The sequence below is a fragment of the Sciurus carolinensis genome, chromosome 12, assembly GCF_902686445.1.
Source record: "Sciurus carolinensis chromosome 12, mSciCar1.2, whole genome shotgun sequence".
NCBI classification, from domain to species: domain Eukaryota; kingdom Metazoa; phylum Chordata; class Mammalia; order Rodentia; family Sciuridae; genus Sciurus; species Sciurus carolinensis.
In genome coordinates this window covers 32,275,015-32,300,584 of record NC_062224.1, presented here as the reverse complement: position 1 = coordinate 32,300,584, position 25,570 = coordinate 32,275,015, and the positions used below count along the sequence as shown (strand labels likewise).

The window sequence follows — 25,570 nt, the reverse complement described above, 5'->3', positions numbered from 1 at the left end:
ACCCCCAGTCACTCCAGAACCCAGGAGTTAAGAAGGGGAGGCATTGAGAGACTCGGACTGAAATAGAGCCACGGGTGAGTCTGCCCACTGGGTAAAGCGCGGCCTGGGTGGCAAGACAGGATAGAGGTGGCTTATCAGAGCCGGGCAGGGCAGCTAGAGTCATCCACAGGCAGCCCTGCGCACTCTAGCGGTGGGCCCCGCCCACACAGCCAGCTTCTCCAGGTTCTCGGAATGGAACTGGCCCGCTAGTGAGAGCCTTTCTGACCAGAACAAGCTCCAAGTCCCGGAGCCAGTGCAGCGCAGCGTACTCTGGCATGCAAGCAGATTCAGGGACCAGGATAGGACAGCCAGAGACTTCCCCAAGTAGCCTGGACCCCTGCGGTGGGAGGTGCCATGCAAGGCTAGCTTCTCGGAGCTGACCGCCCAGTGAGAGTCTTTTTACATAGAACCAGCCACAAGCCCCTGAACCAACGGAGAGCTTCGATCTGCAAGCAGCCTCTGGGATCAGGGCAGGGCAGCCAGAGACCTCTTCAGGCGGCTCTGCCCACTCCGGCTGCAGGCTCTCTTCACAGGGTGATCCAAGATGGCGGCCTAGAGGGAGACTGCACCCCCAGTCACTCCAGAACCCAGGAGTTAAGAAGGGGAGGCATTGAGAGACTCGGACTGAAATAGAGCCACGGGTGAGTCTGCCCACTGGGTAAAGCTCAGACCGGGTGGCAGGCCCAGATAGAGGTGGCTTATTGGAACCGGGCAGGGCAGCTAGAGTCTTCCCAAGGTAGCCTTCCACACTCCAGCAGTGGGCTCCTCCCACACGGCCAGCTGCACGGTGCAGGCCCACAGTGAGAACATTTCCGCACAGAGCCAGTTCCAAACCGTGGAACCAGTAGGGGGCTAGGGGCAGTTTTCTTCGGATGCGCTGCTTTATCAGATTCCTCCAAGACATCAGGCTACTGAAGGCTGGGAGGTGATACACTGGAAATCTACCGGGACGCTATAAGCCAATAGCAGAAAACTGCAATATCTCAGGGTCCCAATGACAACTGACCAATATGAGAAAACAAGGGAAGAAAATGTCCCAAACAAACCTAGATACTACATCAATAAAACCCAATGCAGCACAGCAGAAGAAATGTCAGAAAGGGAGTTCAGAATGTACGTAATTAAAACGATCAGGGAAGCTAATGAGGAGATGAAAGAGCAAATGCAGGCATTGAAGGAGGAGATGAAAGAGCAAATGCAGGCATTAAATGATCGCACCAATCAACAGTTAAAAGACCAAATACGGGAAGCAAGAGATCATTTCAATAAAGAGTTAGAGATACTGAAAAAAAAAACAAACTGAAATCGTTGAAATGAAGGAAAAAATAAACCAAGTTAAAAACTCCATAGAAAGCATAACCAATGGGATAGAACACCTGGAAGACAGAACCTCAGACATTGAAGAGAAATTATTTAATCTTGAAAGCAAAGTTGGCCAAACAGAAAAGATGGTAAGAAATCATGAAAAGACTCTCCAAGAATTGTGGGATATCATGAAAAGGCCAAATTTAAGAATTATTGGGATTGAGGAAGGCTTAGAGAAAAAAACCAAAGGAATGAACAATCTACTCAATAAAATAATAACAGAAAATTTCCCAAATCTGAAGAATGAAATGGAAAACCAAGTACAAGAGGCTTATAGAACTTCAAACATACGAAATTACAACACACCCACACCAAGGCACATTATTATGAAAATACCTAACATACAAAATAAAGACAGAATTTTAAAGGACACGAGAGAAAAGAATCAAATTACATTCAGAGGGAAACCAATAAGAATATCAGCAGATTTTTCAATCCAGACCCTAAAAGCTAGAAGGGCCTGGAACATCATATACCAAGCCCTGAAAGAAAACGGATGCCAACCAAGAATCTTATACCCAGCAAAACTTACCTTCAAATTTGACGATGAAATAAGATCCTTCCATGATAAACAAAAGCTAAAGGAATTTACAAAAAGAAAGCCAGCATTACAGAACATTCTCAGCAAAATATTCCATGAGGAAGAGATGAAAAACAACGATGCAAATCAGCAACAGGAGGCGCTAGCCTAAAGGAATAGCCAAATAAAGGAGAAACCAAATCATGTCAAAAACAAATATGAGTCAATTGACTGGGAATACAAATCATATCACAATAATAACCCTGAATGTTAATGGCCTGAATTCATCAATCAAAAGACACAGACTGGCAGATTGGATTAAAAAGAAAAATCGAACAATATGCTGCCTGCAAGAGACTCATCTCATAGAAAGAGACACCCATAGACAGGAAAGGATGGGGAAAAACATACCATGCACAGGGACACAGCAAAAAAGCTGGAGTATCCATCCTCATCTCAGATAATGTGGACTTCAAACCACAACTAGTCAGAAGGGATAAAGAAGGACATTACATACTGCTTAAGGGAAGCATAAATCAGCAAGACATAACAATCATAAATATCTATGCCCCGAACATTGGCTCATCCACGTATGTCAAACAAATCCTTCTCAATTCCAGAAATCAAATAGACCACAACACAATAATACTAGGTGATTTTAACACACCTCTCTCACCATAGATCGTCCAAACAAAAATTGAATAAAGAAACTATAGATCTCAACAACACAATCAGCAATTTAGACTTAACAGACATATATAGAATATACCATCCAACAAAGAACGAATATACTTTCTTCTCAGCAGCACATGGATCCTTCTCTGAAATAGACCATATTTTATGCCACAAAGCTAATGTTAGCAAATACAAGAAGATAGAGATACTACCTTGTACTCTATCAGATCATAATGGATTGAAATTAGAAATAAATGACAGAATAAAAAACAGAAACTTCTCCAATACCTGGAGACTAAATAATAATCTATTATATGATGAATGGATAACAGAAGACATCAGGAGGGAAATAAAAAAATTCTTAGAAGTAAACGAGAACAAAGACACATCATATCAAAATCTCTGGGACACTATGAAAGCAGTACTTAGAGGAAGATTTATTTCATGGGGTGCATTCAAAAAAAGAAGTAGAAATCAACAAATAAATGACTTAACACTACAGCTCAAATCGCTAATAAAAAGAAGAGCAGACCAATACCAAATGTAGTAGAAGGGAGGAAATAGTTAAAATCAGAGCCGAAATCAACGAAATTGAAACAAAAGAAACAATTGGAAAAATTAACAAAATAAATAGTTGGTTCTTTGAAAAAATAAATAAAATTGATAAACCCTTAGCCACACTAACAAAGAGAAAGAGGGAGAAAACTCAAATTACTAAAATTCGGAATGAACAAGGAAATATCACAACAGACACGACTGAAATACAAAACATAATTAGAAGCTATTTCGAAAATCTATACTCCAACAAAACAGAAAACCTCGAAGACATCAACAAATTTCTAGAGACATATGAATTACCTAAACTGAATGAGGAGGACATACACAACTTAAATAAACCAATTTCAAGCAATGAAATAGAAGAGGTCATCAAAAGCCTACCAACAAAAAAAGTCCAGGACCAGATAGGTTCTCAGCTGAGTTCTAAAAAACCTTTAAAGAAGAGCTCATTCCAATACTCCTCAAACTATTCCATGAAATAGAAGAGGAGGGAACCCTCCCAAACTCGTTCTATGAAGCCAATATCACCCTGATACCTAAACCAGACAGAGACACATCAAAGAAAGAAAATTTCAGACCAATATCCTTAATGAACATCGATGCAAAAATTCTCAACAAAATTTTAGCAAATCGCATACAAATATATATTGAAAAGATAGTGCACCACGATCAAGGGGGTTTTATCCCAGGGATGCAAGGTTGGTTCAACATTCGGAAATCAATAAATGTCATTCACCATATCAACAGACTTAAAGTTAAGAATCACATGATTATTTCAATAAATGCAGAAAAAGCATTTGATAAAATACAGCACCCCTTCATGCTCAAAACAGTAGAAAAAATTGGGGTAATGGGAACATTCCTAAACATTATAAAGGCAATCTACGCTAAGTCCATGGCTAATATCATTCTAAATGGTGAAAAACTGAAAGCGTTCCCCCTAAAAACTGGAACAAGGCAGGGATGCCCTCTTTCACCACTTCTATTCAACATTGTCCTTGAGACTCTAGCCAGAGCAATCAGACAAACCAAAGAAATTAAAGGGATTCGAATTGGAAAAGAAGAACTCAAACTATCACTGTTCGCTGATGACATGATTATATATTTAGAGGAACCTGGAAATTCCACCAGAAAACTTTTAGAACTCATAAGTGAAATCAGTAAAGTAGCAGGTTACAAGATCAATGCTCATAAATCCAATGCATTTTTATACATAAGTGATGAATCTTCAGAAAGAGAAATTAGGAAAACGACCCCATTCACAATAGCATCGAAAAAAATAAAATACTTGGGAATCAATCTCACAAAAGAGGTGAAAGACCTCTACAATGAGAACTACAGAACACTAAAGGAAGAAATTAAAGAAAACTTTAGAAGATGGAAAGATCTCCCATGTTCCTGGATAGGCAGAACTAATATCGTCAAAATGGCTATACTACCTAAAGTGCTATACAGATTCAATGCAATTCCAATTAAAATCCCAATGATGTACCTTGCAGAAATAGAGCAAGCAATTATGAAATTCATCTGGAAGAATAAAAAACCTAGAATAGCTAAAGCAATCCTCAGTAGCAAGAGCGAAGCAGGGGGTATTGCAATACCAGATCTTCAACTCTACTACAAAGCAATAGTAACAAAAACGGCATGGTATTGGTACCAAAATAGACAGGTAGATCAATGGTACAGAATAGAAGACATGGACACAAACCCAAATAAATACAATTTTCTCATACTAGACAAAGGTTCCAACAATATGCAATGGAGAAAAGATAGCCTCTTCAACAAATGGTGCTGGGAAAACTGGAAAACCATATGCAATAGAATGAAATTAAACCCCTATCTCTCACCCTACACAAAACTCAACTCAAAATGGATCAAGGACCTCAGAATCAGACCAGAGACCCTGCATCTTATAGAAGAAAAAGTAGGTCCAAATCTTCAACTTGTTGACTTAGGATCAGACTTCCTTAACAGGACTCCCATAGCACAAGAAATAAAAGCAAGAATCAACAACTGGGATAGATTCAAACTTAAAAGCTTTCTCTCAGCAAAGGAAACTATCAGAAATGTGAAGAGAGAGCCTACAGAGTGGGAGAATATCTTTGCCAACCATACCTCAGATAGAGCGCTAATTTCCAGAATCTATAAAGAACTCAAAAAACTCTACACGAAGAATACAAATAATCCAATCAACAAATGGGCTAAGGAAATGAACAGACACTTCACAGAAGAAGATGTATAAGTAATCAACAGATATATGAAAAAATGCTCAACATCCCTAGTAATAAGGGAAATGCAAATCAAAACTACCCTAAGATTTCATCTCACCCCAATTAGAATGGCGATTATCAAGAATACAAGCAACAATAGGTGTTGGCGAGGATGTGGTGAAAAAGGAACACTCATACATTGCTGATGGGGCTGCAAATTAGTGCAGCCACTCTGGAAAGCAGTGTGGAGATTCCTCAGAAAGCTTGGAATGGAACCACCATTTGACCCAGCTATCCCGAACTCCTTGGCCTATACCCAAAGGACTTAAAATCAGCATACTACAGAGATACAGCCACATCAATGTTCATTGCTGCTCAATTCACCATAGCCAGATTGTGTAACCAACCTAGATGCCCTTCAGTTGATGAATGGATAAAGAAACTGTGGCATATTTATACAATGGAATATTACTCCGCAATGAAGAATGATAAAATTATGGCATTTGTAGGCAAATGGTCGAAATTGGAGAATATCATGCTAAGTGAGATAAGCCAATCTCAAAAAACTAAAGGACGAATGATCTCGCTGATAAGCGGATGAGGACATATAATGGGGGGTGGGAGGGGTTAGCATTAGGTTTAGGGTTAGGTTTAGAGTTAGGCTAAGGAGAGCGGTAAGAATGAAGGAAAGAAGGACTGTGTAGAGGGAAAAGAGGGGTGGGAGGGTTGGGGGGGAAGGGAAAAAAATAAACATCATTGCCCTATGTAAACATAAAAAAATAAATAAATAAATAAAAAGAAATATATTTAATCTCTACATATTTGTGGATTTTCTGTTATCTTTTGGCTATTAATATCTATTTTATAATTGGTTGGTTTTAGAGCAATAATTTTATAATTTATATTCTTTCAAATTTGTATGTCCTGTGATGGAGAATTGATCTATGTTGGTAATTGCTCTAAGTTAGTTTGAGAAGAATGTGCAATTTCTTTTAGTAGAAAAAGTACAGTTATGTGTCATCAAACATGTTGATATTTGAGTTGAGTGTGCAGTCCATGCCTATAATGTCAGCCTGGAGACTGATGCAGAAGAATTACAAGTTTGAAGTCACCCTCAACAAATTAGTGAGACACTGTCTCAAATTTAAAAATAGAAAAATAGTGCTGGGGGTGTAGCTCAGTGGCAGAGTGCCACTGGATTCAATCCTCAGTACTGAAAAAAATGTGAATATGTTCAAAGAAATATGTAGTAAAGCAATTTTGTGATTGTACATCATAGAGTCTGCTTACACAAATCTAGATGGAATACCCTAAAACATAGCTAAGCTACATCATATTGCCTGTGGTTCCTAGACTGAAAACCTCTATTTTATCTTGCAGGAATTAATCTCGTAGCTTGTTTTAACACAATGGTAGATATTCATATACATGAATACATTTAAATAGAAAAGCATCAGCAAGTGAATCTAACTACAGCAATTTTGGGTCTGCCCCTCAAATTCACCCCTTTAGGATTCCTTGCTGTACAAACTTCTCATTTGAGGTCTTTCACAATGATCCCTTAGCAAGGAGGCAGAGACCTGCATCCACAGGCCACAACAATAATATAAACTACAACAATATACAACCAAAAGAGAAATCCCATCACATAGGATCACTAAAAACCATTACCAAATTTATCTTATATTGAAGTGGCAATAAAAGTCTTTCTCAGATGCATCTTATTGTCTAGGGACATAGTCTGGATTCACCAAGATAGACTGGCAGCAGAACTCACAGGTGATCTAGAACATTAGTCCTTGTATGTGTTCACATTTATTTCTTTATACAATATCATACCATTGGAAGTCTTTTAGTCATAGTTATTCCTACAAACAAGAATGATTCTTGGGTCTGGGGAGATAGCTCACTTGGAAGGGTGCTTGCCTTGCAAGCATGAGGCTCTGGGTTCGATCCCCAGTACCACACACACACACACACAAAGAATGATTCTAGTCTATGAACTATAACTTTGTAATGCTATTTTATTAATTAATAATGGCATATTTGTGTGATTTTTGTTTTTCTCCCACCATATAAGAGTACAGTGAGGGTACATCTTTTATAAGATACCTTCACTCAAAGATGTGTGAACTCCTAGATTGATGATTCTGTGACCCAAGGCATAGAGGTTTGCTACTCTAACATAGGTGTGTACTCAATCCACAATGGTGTTAGTGAGGATAATCACATCTATCTAGGAAAAATGCATGCCAGCTTTAAGTCCCAGGAAAGCACAGTGGCTGCTTGTGGTGGCTTCCCTGGGTGATGATACCATACTCGAACAGCTTGGACCTGTACTTCAGCAGTCTTGGTATGTACCAGCACCAGGAAACTCATCATTGGTCAAAGGGAAATAACATATGTGCCCTTTAAAATTTGTGTCTCATCTATAGAACATGCCCAGTCACATGTAACCTGACAAGGCCATTTACTAGTTACCCATGGCATCATGAGGAGATCACACTCCAAACCTTTTCCCCATGGGGCTAACAAGGCTACCCAATGAAGCTGGGAGGGATCTTTATTGTCTAGGGCCATGTCTGATCCACAGTTTGCCTCCTATTCAATTCAGTCAGAGTAGGTAAAAGAACATTTCTTTGCTTCCCAATTCTGGGCTTAAGCACAACATGCTTTGTTGTCACCTGGACCTGTATTGGAGCTACTGTGTGATGCAGTAAAGCCCCCACAGGAGTTGGTCCCCCACATCAGGGATGCTCATTTTGAGGTCTCACAACTACCCATGTATCCATGGGTGCTGTGTTTACCTCCTCATGGAAGATGGGTTGACTGCAATCCTAAGTCCTTGCTTAAGTGGGTCATTATCTCTATCTTGCCTTCAGCCTGTGGGTGATATGGGACATATAGCTTCCATTGCATCTGTAACTGAGTTGCTCATGGTTGCACATCCTGATTGTAAAATAAGTACCCTGATCACTCTTTATTATGGTGGGCCAGTCAAACACCACCATCACCACTGCCAGGGTGTGAATCATAGTACACTGATTTGCTTGGCCACTAGGTCAAGGAAACAACAAGCCTGTAGTGGTATCAACTGCCATCAAGGCAAAAATTATTCCTTCTGAACTTCTTGGTAAAAGGCCAATGTAATCAATCTGCCATTAGGTCAAAGGGATGTGTCCACACATTACCTGACCATCGGTGTATCCAAAGCTTCTAGAGTGAGGATGTTCCTGAGCACAAAACACACATGCCTGGCAGTCCTCTACTGGGGTATTCCACATTAAAAGCAGACCCCATTGTTTGACTACATTCCACATAGTTTTCACATCTGCAAGCTGCAGGTAGCCATTCAACCAGACCCCCAGGTTGGTGGGAGATATATGTTCTAACTATTGCACCCTAGCCAAAGCATTGTTCCCTGGGCTAATCAGGGGATCATGGCTAGTAACAAGTCCTATAGTCACCTGTTACTGGTGGCCTAGGTCTTGGAACTCTAACTACAGAACTTGTCCCTAAGCACAACAGAACTTGTCCCTAAGCACAACTGTCAGTACATATCCCTATGGTGGAAACTTCACCTACCATCACCATTGAGCTCAATTCATTGGCTATTTTGTTTTGTAGTGGCATAAAACCAGACAGTGTCTATTTCTGACTCCACAGTCATTGCCAGGCAGTTGTCTATGGCTGGAGCCACCAATGTTCCAAACCCTGAAGAGTATAGGTGCCTTTACTCCAAGGTGTAGGTTTGTTTATGGCTCACCTACATAGGTAACAGGCCCTAATGCCTCCTGAAGTCCCTTGGTCCTGCCAGTTTCAGGGGCTTTTTCTTGGCCTCTGCCAGTTTCTACCACATCTGGGCCCTCTTGGCTCCTGCCAGCTTTTAACACACTTGGTCTCTCTTGGCCCCTGATGGCTCCTAGTGTACCTGAGCTTGCTTGGTCCCTTTTGGTTCCTAAAACATCTAAGTCACAAGGTTGCACAGGATCAATGACAAGTACCACATGAAGTATCTTGCCCTTGTCAGATTCTGGAACCCCTAAATCTCACAGGTATAACAACAAAGTGACCAGGGTCTTTCCTTGCCTCTGTCCAAATTATTTTCCCAAGTCTACCAACTCCATTTGACTGGCAAAACTTAATTAATTGGGCTGGCCCTGCTGGCAGCTGCCTACTAGAACCATTGGCTGCTAATGATTCATTTTCTGCATTACTACTGGCTGGGCTTGTGGGTGTTAATATTCCTCCTTCTCCACAGACTCCATCAGCACTATGGGGGAGGTTGAAGGGTATTTTTAAGATACAGAGATACTCCTCCACAACTGTACCCTGGCTCTCAAGGCCTCCTCTTTATCTTGTAACTCCCTTATCTGGGCAGTCTTTGGTAAAGCTGCATCAGTTTTCACTCTAAAAGCTGTAAGAAACATTTACTTCATGGCCCCAGTGGCCATTTGTGTGATTTCTCAAACCATTTCTCTATCTTGCACCACTGCTGCCACTTTTCTCCTTAGCTGTGGGCTGGTACCTGAGTTCTGTTGTTCAGTTCACACTGCTCCACTAGGTCCTTGTCCACTGCAGGGTTTTCAGAAGTCTTATCTGGTGTACCCTTAGCTTGTCCACTCCTCCTTACCACCCACCCACAGCTCCCGGCCCACATGAGCCTAGTGCTGGTGCCACGCTGGGGCGCTCCTGCAGAGTTGGCAGTGGACCTGGGGCTGCGGGCATGTGTCAATAGGCTGGGCCTGGCAGGAGGCCCAAGCCAGTGGCACCCTCACCACGCTGCGCTATTCATGAAGCATATCGGCCACCTGTGTGGACAAGATAATAAAGTACAAAATGTTTCTTGGCATTAGAAGAATACAGATCATGACAATGACTTTGAGCCCTACCTTTCTGGACAGTCCAATCTGAGTAACAATTACCCCTTGATGAGCAATCCCTACCTGTCCAGCTACTATCCACCCTCCATAGGATTTCCTTACTCCCTCAATGAGACCCCATGGTCCACTGCAGGGGACCCTTCAATTCTATACCTCACCATCTTTGGGCAGCTCCATAATAGAGATCATTATTTCATGCAGGATGCTATTTTTGGGCAGCCAGGGGGCCTGGGGAATAGCATGTATCAGCATAGGTTTAGTTTCTTCCCTGAAAACCCTGCATTCTCAGCATGGGGGGCAGGTGGTTCTCAAGGGCAGCAGACCCAGAGCTCTGCATATGGAAGTAGCTACACCTACCCTCCAAGCTCCCTGGGTGGCACGGTTATTGACAGGCAGGCAGGTTTTCACAGCAATACTCTTAATTAGGTGCCTGGGATGAACAGCCTGGAGCAGGGTATGGTTGGCCTGAAGATTATGGTTGTCACCACCTCTGCAGTCAAGATGGTACGCTCTGTTGTCAGTAGTGTGGCACTGACAGGTGTCCATTCTGGCAATGGTGGGACAAATGTAAATATGCCAGTTTCAAAATCAACCTTATGGGCTGACAATGCCAACAAGCCTGCAAAACCATGGCCTAAAATGAAAACCAAGAGCGGGCCTGTAGATGGGGGTGCACTGCCTCATCCACCTATAAAGCATAACATGGACATCAGCACCTGGGATAACAAGGGGCCTGTGCCAAAGGCCCCAGTCCCCCAGCAGGCACTGGTCCCCCAGTCTGCTTCACAGCCTTTACAGGTGGCCTGGCATCTCCCAACTCAGCCTCCCCCATAGCCCTGCTACAGTATCAGAGTCCTCAGCAACCACTCCAAACCCACTGGGTTGCCCCTCCTAACAGAAATGCTGCATTTGGGCAGAGTGGAGGGGCTGGCAGTGATAGTAACTCTCCTGGAAGTACCCAGTCTAATTCTGCCCACAGTGTATACTCCCACCCTGTCCTTGAGAAACTGAAAGCCGCCCATAGCTACAACCCTAAAGAGTTTGATTGGAACCTTAAAAGCAGACAGGTTTTCATCATAAAGAGTTATTCTGAAGATGACATCCACCACTCCATTAAGTACTCAATTTGGTGAAGCACGGAACATGGCAACAAGCACCTGGACATCACCTTCTGTGTTGTGAGTAGTCAGGGGCCTGTCTACCTGCTCTTCAGTGTCAATGGGAGTGGGCATTTCTGTGGGATGACTGAGATGAAGTCCCCTGTGAACTATGGCACCAGTGCTGGGGTCTGGTCTCAGGACAAATGGAAGGGCAAATTTGATGTAAAGTGGAGTTTTGTCAAGGATGTGCCCAATAACCAACTCTGGCACATCAGACTAGAGAACAAGGACAACAAACCAGTCATTAACTCCAGAGACACACAGGAGGTGCCCCTAGAAAAAAGCAAAAATGCTGAGAGTTATCGCTTCCTACAAGCACACCACCTCTATCTTCAATGACTTTGCTCACTATGAGAAGTGACAGAAACAGAAGGTGGTGGTACAGCAAGGAACAGCAGAATCAAAACAATAAGGACAAGTGAGGTTTTTATGTGGTTAGCATTTACTTTGAAAGCAGAGTTTAAAATTGTATGCTTGGTGTTGTCTTTGGCGTCAACTCCAGTATGTTGTCCTGTGTGGGTTGAGTTGTGGAAGCTTTACCTTCTTCGTAGTTCATTTTTGTCAGATGGTCTGTATTCATTTGTAATTTTTTCTATGTATTATAATATTGCAGAATTCACTAATAAAGAAGTATTTTTTGTCAGCTTAAAAAGAAAAAAGAAGTCTTATCTATGCTCATAGGGAAGCCATCTAATGTATCCCAAAACTATACAGGAATCTATGTTAATAGAACATTGGCAGCTGAGTGCTACATGCTGTTTCTGCCACTTCTCAGAGTGAGCAAAGTCATTGAAGATAGAGGTGCACCCAGTTTTAGATTTGGCCCCCAGTCATTTCCATTTAGCCAGAGTCAGTTCCATTTAGCACCCCCTTCAAAAGTAATTTTTATAGGCCCTTTTTATATGCAGGCCAAACAAAGAAGGCACACTGACAAATGGTTACATAAGAGGGTGCATGCTCACAGAAAATGTTTATGACCTTGAGTACAGAATCAGAGTGTTTCTGATACTGACTACACACTGACCATAACATAGCTGAATTATGGCCTTGGCAACACACTAAAAACATAACAGTCTGCTAGAAATCTTGGCTAGGGAGCCTAACTAGCCATTTTGGGCCGGCTTCCAAAGGTCTCATAAATTTCCTGGACTGGACTTGAACTTGGGATCCTCCTGAGTAACTGGGATACAAGTCTCCACCACTGGCCCCTGGTTATATTCACAATCTTGAGGGAAGTGTCTCCTCATTTTTAGATCCAAGAAGAGTTTCTGGCTTTTTAATCTCTTTAGATTTTTATATTTTGCAGTGATGGAACCATGACTTCCAAGCTCCTTATGCAGAACAGGAAACCTGGACAGTCTTTAAAAATTACTTCTCAATTTCTTTGTGAATAATCAAGGAGATTTTTCACCATAGAATTATGAATATGTCATTAGTAGACATCCAAGTATTTATTTATTTATGAATTCAGAAACTTATATCTTGGTTTTTGCAGGCTATTTCTTCTACTGTTAGTAAATATTAGTGTTTCCTCAGATTCTGTACTCATTCTCTTTCTTCAGTATTTTAGGTTCCCTTCAAGTCATTTCATTTGATTCAGGCATCTTTGAAATTCTGTACTTTTCAGATCTTTTCAGCTTATATAACTTTCTTGAACTCTGTAATAAATCCAATTTATATTTGAACATCCCACATATGGAACCTCAGATAATCCAAATATGATGCATTCAAGTCTATGTTCATCATATTCTTCCATTTTCCAAGTTTCTCTTCATGTTACCAGTATCTAACTATTCATATGGGCAGAGACTAAGAGACAAAGTGACTTTGGCGTAGGAGGAGGTTAGAAAGGAGGCCAGAAAGGAGACTGAAGAGAACCTAGGCAGAATTGGGAGGACAATGTCAGACCCCAGGGCCTAGAGACCACATTTGTCATCCTCTGCTACACAACAGCATCCCCCTAACTTAGTTCTAATAGCCACAGACAGTGATGATGTCACAGTTTCTGAGCACTTGGTTCCAGACCAACTCAGATGGTGCCTTTGCCTACAATTCTTTGAGGAGGCCTACAATGAGGGAGAGCTAAGAGGATTTACCTGTTTATCCCTGTGTTTTTGGAATGACCAAGTTTGGGTAAGCCTCAGTGTTTTTAATTTGTTGTACAGGACACTGCTGAATCTTCAACCTTGAGGTCTGACACTGGGTGATTCATAATATCTCAGCTTGATTCCCTACAAAGAGAAGGGGACAGAGAGAGCAGAGAGAGAGAGAGAGAGAGAGAGAGAGAGAGAGAGAGAGAGAGAAGGAAGAGAGGGGAAAGCACAAAAGAAGGACTTCAGATTTACATAACTCAATTTTGGAAATGATATCCATGACTTTTGCCAATTTCTGTTTCTTGGAACTCAGATGCTGGGTTTGATCCACCTAGAAGAGAGGGTACTAGAGGTCTTAGGCACCAGGAAGTGCCTGGGATTTCTGAGGGGTCACCACATCATACAATGATAAGAGGCACATAATCCAATTTTACATCTCATGGGAAGTCATTGGAAGCTCTTTTTCCACAGGAAATGATTTCAGGGTATGCCACTTCAACTTTCTAATGGTACAGAGTGAGAAATCCAATGAAGAAGGAAGGGACTTTCCCTAGTTCTCCCTGTGGCACTCAGGTCTGGGTTGAATTATATGTCATTCTTTTTCTCTCCACTTCTTGGTATTGTTCCATCTCTAAGTTTGTGCATTAGCAACATGTGATTCTAGCCTTAAGGCATAGCCAGTAACATAAATACACCAGATGACAACCTAAGAAATAAATGCTATAATGATTTCCAGGGAACATTTTGGGAGAATAGGGAGGCCCTAAGAGGCACATTAAGTTGTCCAGGGTCACACACCTGAAAGAATGAAGGAGCAGGTATGAACCCAACTCTGTGTCCCCAAGTCTGGGGATGTAGAGTGATGGTCCACCCCATCTTGCTTGGGGATGGTGGGTCAGGGTGTGCTTTTGTAATTGTGTCCAGCTGTGCACTTATCTTAGGAGAGGGGTGCAGTTAGCCTCCCAGGAGGGCTTTGAGGAGGGCTTGTTTGAGGAAGAGACTCAGGTAAGGAGATCCAGGAAATGACCTCATATTCCTGATAATAAACCAAATACAACTTGGAACCCTGGTAGCCAAGTACACACATTCAATATCCAGTCCCAACCAGATCCTTTTTAAAGAGAACCAAGAGAGAATGTGATATTCTTATGCAGTCTACCAACATACCAGCTCAGGTGTCAGAAAAAGTTGAAGCGGGACCTTATCCACGTCTGGAGATACTGGGTCAGTCCTTGACCTTGATTCTTCTGGTGGTTTTCCTCAAGAAGTTCAGAGGTGACACAGGGCATCAAAGGGAAGGTCAGCATAGGATATTCCACCTCTCTGATCCCCACATGGATAGTTCCAGATCCTCTCCAGGGGCATGGTGTTTATGTATGTGTGTTTGCATGTGCACATGTGTGCATACAAACATGAGATCACACAGGTGTGAGGAGACCACACCTGCTTCCCAGATTATGAGGATTATTTCTGTTTTCTTACCTCCTACAGCCAGATGCATAGACAATAGCACTGCCCAAATTCTGAATGGAGAGTCACAGTGAGCAGCCTTGGCTGCAGCATCCCATGGAAGTTCATGTGTGGATGTGATCACAGATGTGGTGGAAGTTAAAGAGGAGGAGATGATCTCAGAGATCCCCCAGCATCCAGTGGAGGTGGATTCAGGGTGGGAAATATGATACCAGAAAGACAATGTCTTGAAGGGAATGATATTCAGTCATTTTCTGCTGACCATAAAGGGATTTGAACACAGCACATGTATATCCCTGACACTTAGCAGCTGGCAGAATCAGCCAAGGGTACACTGAGCATGTCACCAATGTCCTTGGTGCTGATAGGGTGGCTGCCCCTGAGCTCTTCATAAGATAGGGAGTAGGGGGTGTCATTGGTCCTGGTTATATGCTAGGACCTAGCAGCCACCTGGGAGCATCAGTTTTGCAGTCACACTGCTGCATGAGTGGTGCTTTGGGTGGACACACATGGTGGGCACTTTCATCAGCAAGGTGAGGAATACTAGGGTAGATCTTGGGACTATCAAGGTCCCTGATATATTAACAGTGCTCCTTGATTAAGTCCTTGCAACTTCTTGTTCCCATATCACAAAAAGTACTTCTGCTACCAGTGGCTCACAGAGGTTAGAATGGCCTGTCTTCTGGTGGATGTTTGTTATGGTTTAAATGTAAGGTATCTCCCAAAAGCTAGCATCTGAGACAATAAAAGAATGCTCAGAGGTGAAATGATTGTGTTATGAGAGCCTTAACCCACCATAGGGATTAAAGGAGTTGTAACTGAAGGCAGGTAGGATGTGGCTGGAAGAGGTAGGTCATTGAAGACATGCCTTTGGGGTATATATTTTGTATCTGGAAAGTGGTATTTCTCTCTCTCTCTCTTTCTTTCTGAATTATGATCATCATATGAACTGCTTCCTTCCACATACACTTTGGTTGTGATGTTCTACCTCACCTGGAGCTCCAAGGAATGGAGCTGGCTGTCTATGGATTAAGACATCTGAAACCATGACCTCTTTTAGTCTAAGCAGTAAAAAAGCTGTCTAAAACAGTATTATTCCCTACAGCAGGAGAAGTTCAGGTAAAACAGGAGTCTGGAATGAGCTGGGATGGTGGGTGGTGAAAATTGCCAAGGCAGCCTGGTGAACTTTGATTTTAAGTGCTTAGCCACCAGTCAGATGGAACCTGGGAAAGGTGGACCTGTGACTCTTCCATTCTTGAAATCAATGAGATGATGCTTTTGGTAATATCAGGTTACCCTACTTCATGCTTGGGGGATTAAGCTAGACCCTGGTTGTCATATGGGTAAGGGCCACTTCTAGTGCATAGTAGGATTCATGACAGAACACATTGGCTTATAAAACTTCATTCCTGAGGAGAGTAATAGAGGGATGATCAACTGTGCTCATGAGTGATCTACAGACCAATGAGAGACATCCAGAGATAGCAGATTAATGGCTGTCAGGGTTGGGTGTGGGGAGTTTGGAGTGATTGCCTAAAGGACATAGGGCATCTGTTTGTGGTGATTAAATGTTCTGCAACTAGATAATGGTTATGATTGCATAGCACCAGGCATGGACTTCATGCCCCCAATTAAAGTTAGTAAATTCTTAACTTTTAAAATTTAATGCTTAAAGTACACAACACAATAAATAAAAATGATTAAAAATAAAAAGATAATGTATCAGGGAGAACAAGGAATATTTTGACAATGGAGCAGGTACAGATTGGAGCTCAGGAGTTGGCATCAAGTTATCTGTCACAGCAGGCTACAGCTCTCCAGACTGGCACAGACTCTTCTGTGCAGTTGGTCAGAGTTGGTTCAAGTTCTAGAGCAGCAGAAATGTCTGGCACTAGACTTTATAGGTGGAGTCCTTTCTAGCAGGGATGCCCAAGAACAGACAAAATTGCACCTTCATGGGGGATGAAAAATCCAGTGCCAGAACTAGCTCTTCCCTGTGGTTGCTGCAGAGTGAGATCTAGGTTCTGATTTGCAGCTAGAAATGGTTGTGAATTAGCCCTATGGCCACTGATAGTGGGTACCACATTCAATGCCTCTAGCTTTGTCACTGCTTCTCTAGCTGAATCTAGTTCTTGAGATTTTTCCAAAGCTGATGCTGGAAATAGAGTTGATAGCAAATGTAGTTGATACCCTTGAATAGTACAATTTAAAATGATTGCAAGGTTAAATTTTAATTTATGTAAAATTTTAAGCATAAAATATGAAAATCTACAAAGAATATGGAAGAGGAAATTTAAAATAAATAGCTGCCAGCTAAGAATATACATAAGACCATGGCACTTGAGTTGGCCCTGATTATAGCTCAGGAGATGGAGTTGAAGTTAGCTCTAGGCTGGTACTCTGGAGGATGCTGGAGCCACTGGGGGTTCTGCATGTGAAATTAGAACAGAAGATATTATATGGGAAAGTGCTGGGATTGCTCTATTTCAGACAAGTTCTGGAGCAGTACTACAGCTATCTTCTCTGGGAATGATACACACTTTCCTATGGTACCAGAAAGGGCACAAGACCTAGTGATGGAGGTGCCCTCAATTCTGGCACTGGAGATACCTCTATTTATGCAACTGGTTCTAGTGCTCACTCAAGAACTAGTACCAATTTTTTTTTCTATAGGAGGCTCCAGTTTAAAGCCTCACTATGGCTTGTAGGTGTGGTGCTGTCCCACCTTTTAGGCTGTGAACTTCGAGGCAAGGAACATATCGGAGGCTCACAATTTTTTCCCCAACATACAACATTTAACAGTAGACAGGTGCTTGATGTGTGAATGAATGAAAGTATCAATGGATGAACTCAAGATGTCTTTGTGTCTGAGACTTCTTATGTGTAAAATAACAGCACTTGCCATGTAGGGTTTTTGGGAGGGTCAGACAGTTAACAGAGTCTTCTGTATGCCATAATCTGTTCTAGAGGCTTGGGAATATATCACTGCATGTTAATAGCCCCCCCCTCAAGAATATGACTCAAGCAGGTGTTAAAAACGTGAAGCAGATCACAGGCACATACCCTGAGCTCAGCAGGGAGCAGGTGTCTGAATGGACAGGTCAGAAAAAAATTAAAGTCCATCAATATAGGACAAGTCTAGGTAGGGCTTGTGGAGAATGTGATCTGAGATTCATGCTCTGAATGACAATGCTACTCATGATCTTCCTTGGTTTTCTCATTATTGGTCCTCAGTTTCCTCATTTGTAAAATGTGTATGTAAGGAAATTCTTCCTTCATTTCTTTAATGAAGTTGGTTTTGATATCATAGACAAAGATCTCTCTGTGGTTTTTCCTGGGGTTTTTCCATGGTAGGGGTTCTGGGTCCAAATCTAAGTGGGTGTGAAGACCCAGAAACTGAGGGTGTGCTGCTAATGTGACTTCTTGTAGTGCTAGCAAATGAGTTCTGTTTGTCTGAGACTCAGACCAGTACAGCCAAACAATTAAGGCCAAGCAGAGATCTTTCTACATGGGCACATAAAGGTTTTCCTCTTTTCACTGTTTTTAAAATTTCTCCCTCAACTGCATTGTATTTCATCATATGGATGGTCATATTTCATGTAAACAGACATCTACATGAGGAAATTTCATAAGTAACCCTGTCTAAATGTCAAATGTAGAGGTAATCCTATAGGCTGAATTCATTCACCTGGTGTTGCTAACTCAAAGGGTAAATGCAATTATAATATTCACAGATGTAAATATTGAAGGTGGTTCCATTGTGGGGGCAACTTTTATTCTGTCAGAAGTGAATATTCTTGCCCCGGGACAAGAGTTACATAAATCAGGAGTAGAATGCTTTCTTAGCATAGGTGAGACCCTGGGCTCATTCAACCATACGGCAAAATATCAATTTATCTATCCTAACATTTATCTGTTTATTTTATTTTTCCATTTCAACTTTTCTTGTTCCAATTATTCATGATTCAACAATTTGTCAGGTCCCTATTACATATCACACTGTATTCTAGAATAGTCTGTTGTGAATAAGGAAAATCCCTGATCCAAAGGAATTTACATTCTAATGGAAGTAGACCAACAGTTAAAATATATATATATATATTATAATCTGTATTATATATAACTAATATATATATTTATATATAATAATATATAAAATATGTAATATATTTATATAATATATATTTATATATATATAAATAATATATAATAAATATAAATATATAATATACATATTATATATTAAGAAATATATCTGTCTTTATGCTCTTGTTTTATTTGCTGTGTATAAGCTTTTTAATTTGATGGCATCCCTCTTATTGATTTTTAATTTTATTTGTTATACTTTAGGAGTCTTTTTAAGGAAGTTGGTTCCTGGGCCAACATGCTAAAGTGTTGGGTCTACATTTTCTTCTAGTAGTTGCGGTGTTTCTGGTCTAATTCCTATGTCTTAGATTCATTTTGAGTTGACTTTGGTGCAGGGTGAGAGAGAAGGGTTAAATTTATCCTTCCACATATGTATTTCCAGTTTTCCCACCACCATTTGTTAAAGCTATCTTTTCTCCAAAGTGTGTTTTTGGCACCTTTGTCTAGTATCAGATAACTGTACTTATGTGGATTTTTCTCTGTGCCTTTATTCTATCCTATTGGTTTTGATGCCTGTTTTGTGCCAGTACCATCCTGTTTTTATTATTATAACTTTGTATTTAATTTCAGGTCTGATATTGTGAAGTCTCTTGTTTCACTCTTATCACTAAGAATTGTTTTGAATATTCTAGGTCTCTTATTTTTCCAAATGAATTTCATGACTGCTTTTTCTACTTCGGTAAAGAATGTCATTGGAATTTTGATGGGGATTGTGTTGAATCTGTATAATACTTTCTGTAGTATGGCCATTTTGACTATGTTAATTCTGCCTATCCAAGATGAGAGGCCTTTCCATCTTTCTAAGGTTTTCTTCAATTTCTTTAGTGTTCTATAGTTTTCACTACAGAAAGCAATATGGAGATTCCTCAAAAAACTAGGAATGGAACCACCATAGGACCCAGCCATATCCTCAGAATATATTCAAAAGATTTAAAGGCAGCATACTACAGTGATGCCGTCACATCAACATTTATAGCAGGACACTTCACAATAACAAGATATAGAACCAACCTAAATGCCATTCAGCAGATGAATGAATAAAGAAAATGTAGTGTATATATACACAATGGATGTTACTCAGCCATAAAAAGAATGAACTTATGGTATTTATAGCATTTGCAGTAAATGGATGGAACTGGAGACTATCATGCTAAGTGAAATGTCAGTCCTAAAAGTCAAAGGTCAAATGTTTTCTCTGATATCCAGAAGGTAATCCAAAAAGAAAGAGAGTGAGGAGGGGAGAAAAAGTAAGAGAGGGGGAAGGGGAGAAAAAGTTGGAGAGGGAATTTCATCAAAATAGAGGAAACATCAGTAGAGTAGATGAAGGGAATTTAGGAGGAGGAAGAAGTGATTGGAAAAGGGAAGAACTGTGGAATGAATCTGACTGACCTTTCCTATGTGCATGCATGGATGTGGCATGGTGGGTCCCAGCACTGGGTTAACCACAGGAGACTAATTAAAAAACAAACAACATAAACTGAAAATGGATTAAAGAGGAATTAATGGAGTTGAGGAAGGAAGGGAAAGGGAAGTGTGGGTGTTCTTAATTGGAGTAGGTTGCTCTTTTGTGATTATGTCAGGGTATATCCTGGTGTTGTATGTAACTAAAAATAATAAAACAATAAAATAAAAAACAAAAGAGTTAATTTAATCCTATGTCAATTATATCTCAAAAAGCTGTTACTTAAAAAGATATATATCTGGTAGTTATATATGCTGTGAAAAAAGATATTGCAGGGAAACATGACATAACAGTTGAAGTTTTTAAGTAACCTTTGTTTATCTCCCTGGTTTAATTTTACTTTGTATTGTTTTATTCTCCCCCTTTCCATTGTTTCCTCAGGAGTGGAATGAAAGAATAAGATTTATTCAAGTGAGAAGAAAAGAGACAGAGCTCCCATAAGGTGAGAAGTGACCTAATAAGGGTTTCCCTAGAAATAAATTTTTAAAGCTGTTTGTTGTAATTTCCCTAACAGTTACTGATTTTGTAGTAATGTTACTTTTCATAAAGTATTCATATTATTGCTTTTTAGTCCCTATGCTTCTAAGGATTTGAGTTAATAAAGTAAAAGTGAGAATTTAATTAATATAAATGTCAATAGAGTGTATTAGGTTTAGATATTTAATAAATGCTTATTGAATGAAATTTAAGCATATGTAGGGTTAAATTCCATATAACCTACATGGTGTTTTACAACAAAAGGATAAAGAAATGCAGAAAAGTTTTATGTATTTCTTTATTTTTGGTATGTTTGTGTGGTACTGGGGATTGAACCCATAGCCTCTTTACCACTGAGACACACCTCCATCCCTTTTTATTTTATTTTGAGTCAGGGTGTCTCTAAGTTGCAGAGGCTAGCCTCTGACTTGTGATACTCCTGCCTCAGACTCCCAAGTAGCTGAGGTGACACATGTGTGCACCTTTCTTCATTTTGTTTTATTATGATGCAGTTCATTAAAGTTGTGATTATAATTTAATACACAGAAAGTAAATATTTGACTCAACTCAAATATTTGTGTTAAAGATAAAAAGAGATTCTGTGTGAATAACTAATTAGGTAACATTGAAATGTGCTTTTTATTTTTAAATCAGGATGTTTAATCTGTATTTCACAATTCTAGGATCAAAATGTTCATATGTTTGCATTTAAAACCATGATATTACATTTTTACTAATTGGTGCAGATGTAGCCTCTGATACTTTTAGCATCCTTTGTGTTTAACACTGCATTGACAGGCCTTAAAACCTCTCTGGAAGATAATCACGTGACTACACAATGTGATTTTCTCTTATTTCAAGTACGTAGTAGATTTTCACAGGATATGTGTTCATCTTCAACTACTTGAAACAACATCAGGGTGGAACAAACTACTTAGCTTTCCAAGCATGACTAGTTTTGAAAACCTACAGAACAGGAGAAGCAGGTGCTGTCAATCATATCTGTTGGATAAATGGGGTGACAGCCGGTAGTCAGGAATAGGCAGGCTTTGGGAATATAGATTTGCACAGAGAAAAATAATACTTTCTTCTCTGAATTATTAAAATAAATAGCCATGTGGGTTTGTTTTTACCTGCCACAATTCTGTTCCTCATCCTCCCCCCTTTTTTTGGGGGGGGTGTCATTTTTCAGGTTTTTCTTTCTTTTTTTTTTTTTTTTTTGTCTTTTTTAAAGTGGAGATTGACGTCAAGGGTACTGTTTTTTTTGTTTTTTTTTTTTTTTTTTTTCCCTGAGACACAGTCTAACTAAGTTGCTGTGTCTGACCTTGAGATTGACATCCTCCTACTTCTGCCTCCTGAGTAACTGGGATTACAGTCATACACCACCATGCCTAGCACTTTTGTTTACTTGACATCATTCTTTTATTTTTCATGTGAAATTTCTTGTGTGTATATTCCTCCTGAATCTTTTTCTCATTTGTAGTACTAACATAGTCAAAAGACTTTTCTATGGTGATAATTAATTTAAAAAATCATTTTGGTATCTCAGAAATCCATCCATTCTAGAACTTGATTCATAGGCTCAGGATTTGAATTCTACACTTCATATCTGGGTTATGTCTCTAGGATTCTATACCTATTTTGTCAAGGAATTTCAATTTGCTATTTTGGGAATTTGCCAACTCATTTGTCTGGATTTTCATAACTAGTATTACCACTATCAACCTGATATGGCTCCTTCCCTAAAAGACAAGAGTGATTCAACACAAAATATAACCCCTGTGACTTTTAGGGGAATGCTTTTTAGGTAAATGCATGGGGTACATATATTCTATCATAAAAACTGCATTAATGAAATTTATTTAGATAGTTCAGTTGCTAATTTCCTTTATCTATAATCTCTCTTTACATGGAATACCTTAGACCATATTTTCCATAATGTAAATTTCCCTTAAAATACATTTTATTTTTAAATCTAGTAAACCTCTTCTGTTAATTCTTTGTGCTTACTAATATCCACAGGGTTGGAGTCTCACCTTTGGTGTCAATGATGACTGTATTGCAGTGGCGTAAAGTTCCCTCTTGCTGTTCAGTTGTTACAGGTTCAAGATAGTTAGACATTATGAAATGCTTCAACCTCTCCAAGTTGTCCATAAATATTATTTATTAAATAACTAACTTTGGAGACTATGGAACATGCCTGTACTAAGAATTACTTCATCTTATGTTTGTCTTTCAGCTCACTTAAAATAAGTTATGCCATCCAACACATAAAAAGTACCTAGTCTAAAACTCCTGAACTTTCAAATGAAGTCAGAAATTTAGGAGGAAATAAAACTTTGAATAAGAAATGGGGTTGCTCAAACATGAGGTTTCTTAGTTTATTTTGCTGACACTCCAATTCCACATAGAGTCAAGAATGAAGGGAGGCGTTGGGGGTACTGGAGATAAAAAGCAAGTCACATTGATGGCTTGCTCAAAGCACAGAGGTGGACATGGATATGGCAGGTCCCTCTTACCCAGACATGCTCATAGTGGAGAAAGAATATGCTGGTGTGTATACTTGCTTGACCAGCCATCTCATCTCCAACCCTGCCCTGTTTCAGTCAACTCCTCTTTCTTGCCCCATGCCATGACTAACACTATCTGTTATGGAGGCAGACATCTTGGATTTGAAACAGGTGTGTGTCATTAGGTGCTTGCTTGACCTCTCTGTTTCATGTTCCTCCTCTGTAAAGTGGGACAATAAATTCAAAAGAACTAAAATCAGCATACTATAGTGATATAGCCACATCAACATTTTTAGAAGCACAATTCACAAGAGTCAAATTATGATCCAGCCCAGATGCCTGCCAACAGATGAATGGATTATACACAATGGAGTTTTACTCAGCCATTAAGAAGAATGAAAAAAAAAAAGGAAGAAGAATGAAGCCATGGCATTTACCAGTAAAGTGATAGAACTGGGAATATCATGCTGAGTGCTATAAACTAGACTCAGAAAGTCAAGGGTTGAATGTTTTCTCTGACATGCAAAAGCTAGACCAAATAAGAGGGGAAAATACAAAGGGAGATTCCATGAAAATAGAAAAGAGATAAACAGAGTTGAGGAAGGAGATTTCAGGGGAGGGAGGAGGGTTGGGAAATGGGAGAATTGGTAGCATACATTTGATCAAATTATCCTATGTGCATATATGAATATAACACAGTGAATTTCACCTTTATGTATACCTACAAAGCATTAATTTAAAAACTTATACTTCAGAAAAGTTCTAAAATGTAAAGAGTTTATTTGGATTGTAGTAACCTATTGGTTGTTCATATATTCAAATAAAATGGTCTACAAACTATTTTTTCAAACAAAAATAAATAAAAACCTATAAATAAATTTTTAAAAACCTCATAGTGAGCAAGTTTACTAACTCCTAGAAAGTTAAGGAGTAAGTGTGAATTGTCTAATAAAAATATAGTAAGTGTGAAGTGTCTAATAGCTGACAGGGAATTACTGTTCTTATGCATGGAACTCAAAACTCTTCACAAAAACACAACTTTGCACCTGGCAGATGCAGAAAAGCACAAATACCCCTACTGAAATCCACAGGCTCACACAGTCACAGGGATGGGAAGTGGGGTGATATTGGCTCATCCTGCAGGAGAACACTCATCAATCCGGATGGACCCCATCCTTTCTCCATCCCAACTGGGGTCCTGAGCTGAAGATTGTGCCCAGTGATATGGGTGCCTGTCTGGCACCCTCAGGGTCTCCCTCCTGTGCTTCTCACTTGGGGAGAGGGCCATGGCTTCACCCCATTCCCCCACAATCCAGCACAGTTCTTTAGCACCCCCAGCTGGAGCCTGCACCCGTCTGATGCACCTGGCCTTTTGAATTGACCAAGTGGTGGTGACTGCAGGAGTCTCTCAAGTCCCAAGTCAGGAGAGCACCTACTGGTAGACTCCAGTGTGCAGCTGGGTAGCATGGAAGGTTGGTAGCTTGGTGGTCCTGGTGTGGACAGGGTGTAGGGTTGGAGACTCTGTGGCTTCTCACTGCCCAATGTAATCTGACTGGCAGACCATTGAACTGCCAGACTGCTTCAGGGCAAATACTAAGTGAACTCCAGGCCAAGTGGGGCCCCAGGGACTGGGATCTGCAGCACTGGGTGAATAGGCCATAGAGGGATAGCAGCTCTGACAACACCATGGCTCTGGCTAGGTGACCCAGTCAGTCAGCTAGGGCAGCTCAGCAGGCTGTGGAAAATGCAGCTGCTGTAGCCCAGATGCAGTAGCAGGCAGGGTGAGCATGAGACCAGGAGGATTTAGGGCTCAAGGCAAGATACACAGCTCCAGTCCCAGCCAGAATCAGTTGTGCTGGTGGTGAAGGAACTCTCAGGCTGCAAAGACCTGGCCTTCACCCTGGCTATCTTCCATCCAACTCTGGCAGCACTGCTGCTTTTGTTAATGCAACTAACTGGTGCCATTGCCCAAAGCAGCAGCCCAGTCCAAGTCCCTAGCTGT

The 25,570-nt window shown here is 40.5% G+C and overlaps 2 pseudogenes; one reads left to right on the top strand and one right to left on the bottom strand.

Annotated features, from left to right (window-relative positions):
• Positions 1-10,027, bottom strand: part of LOC124961197 (cTAGE family member 2-like) — a 92,307-nt pseudogene extending 82,280 nt beyond the window's left edge.
• A 163-nt stretch (positions 10,028-10,190) lies between these two features.
• Positions 10,191-11,822, top strand: LOC124961196 (YTH domain-containing family protein 1-like; annotated as a pseudogene).
• The last annotated feature ends 13,748 nt before the right edge of the window (positions 11,823-25,570 follow it).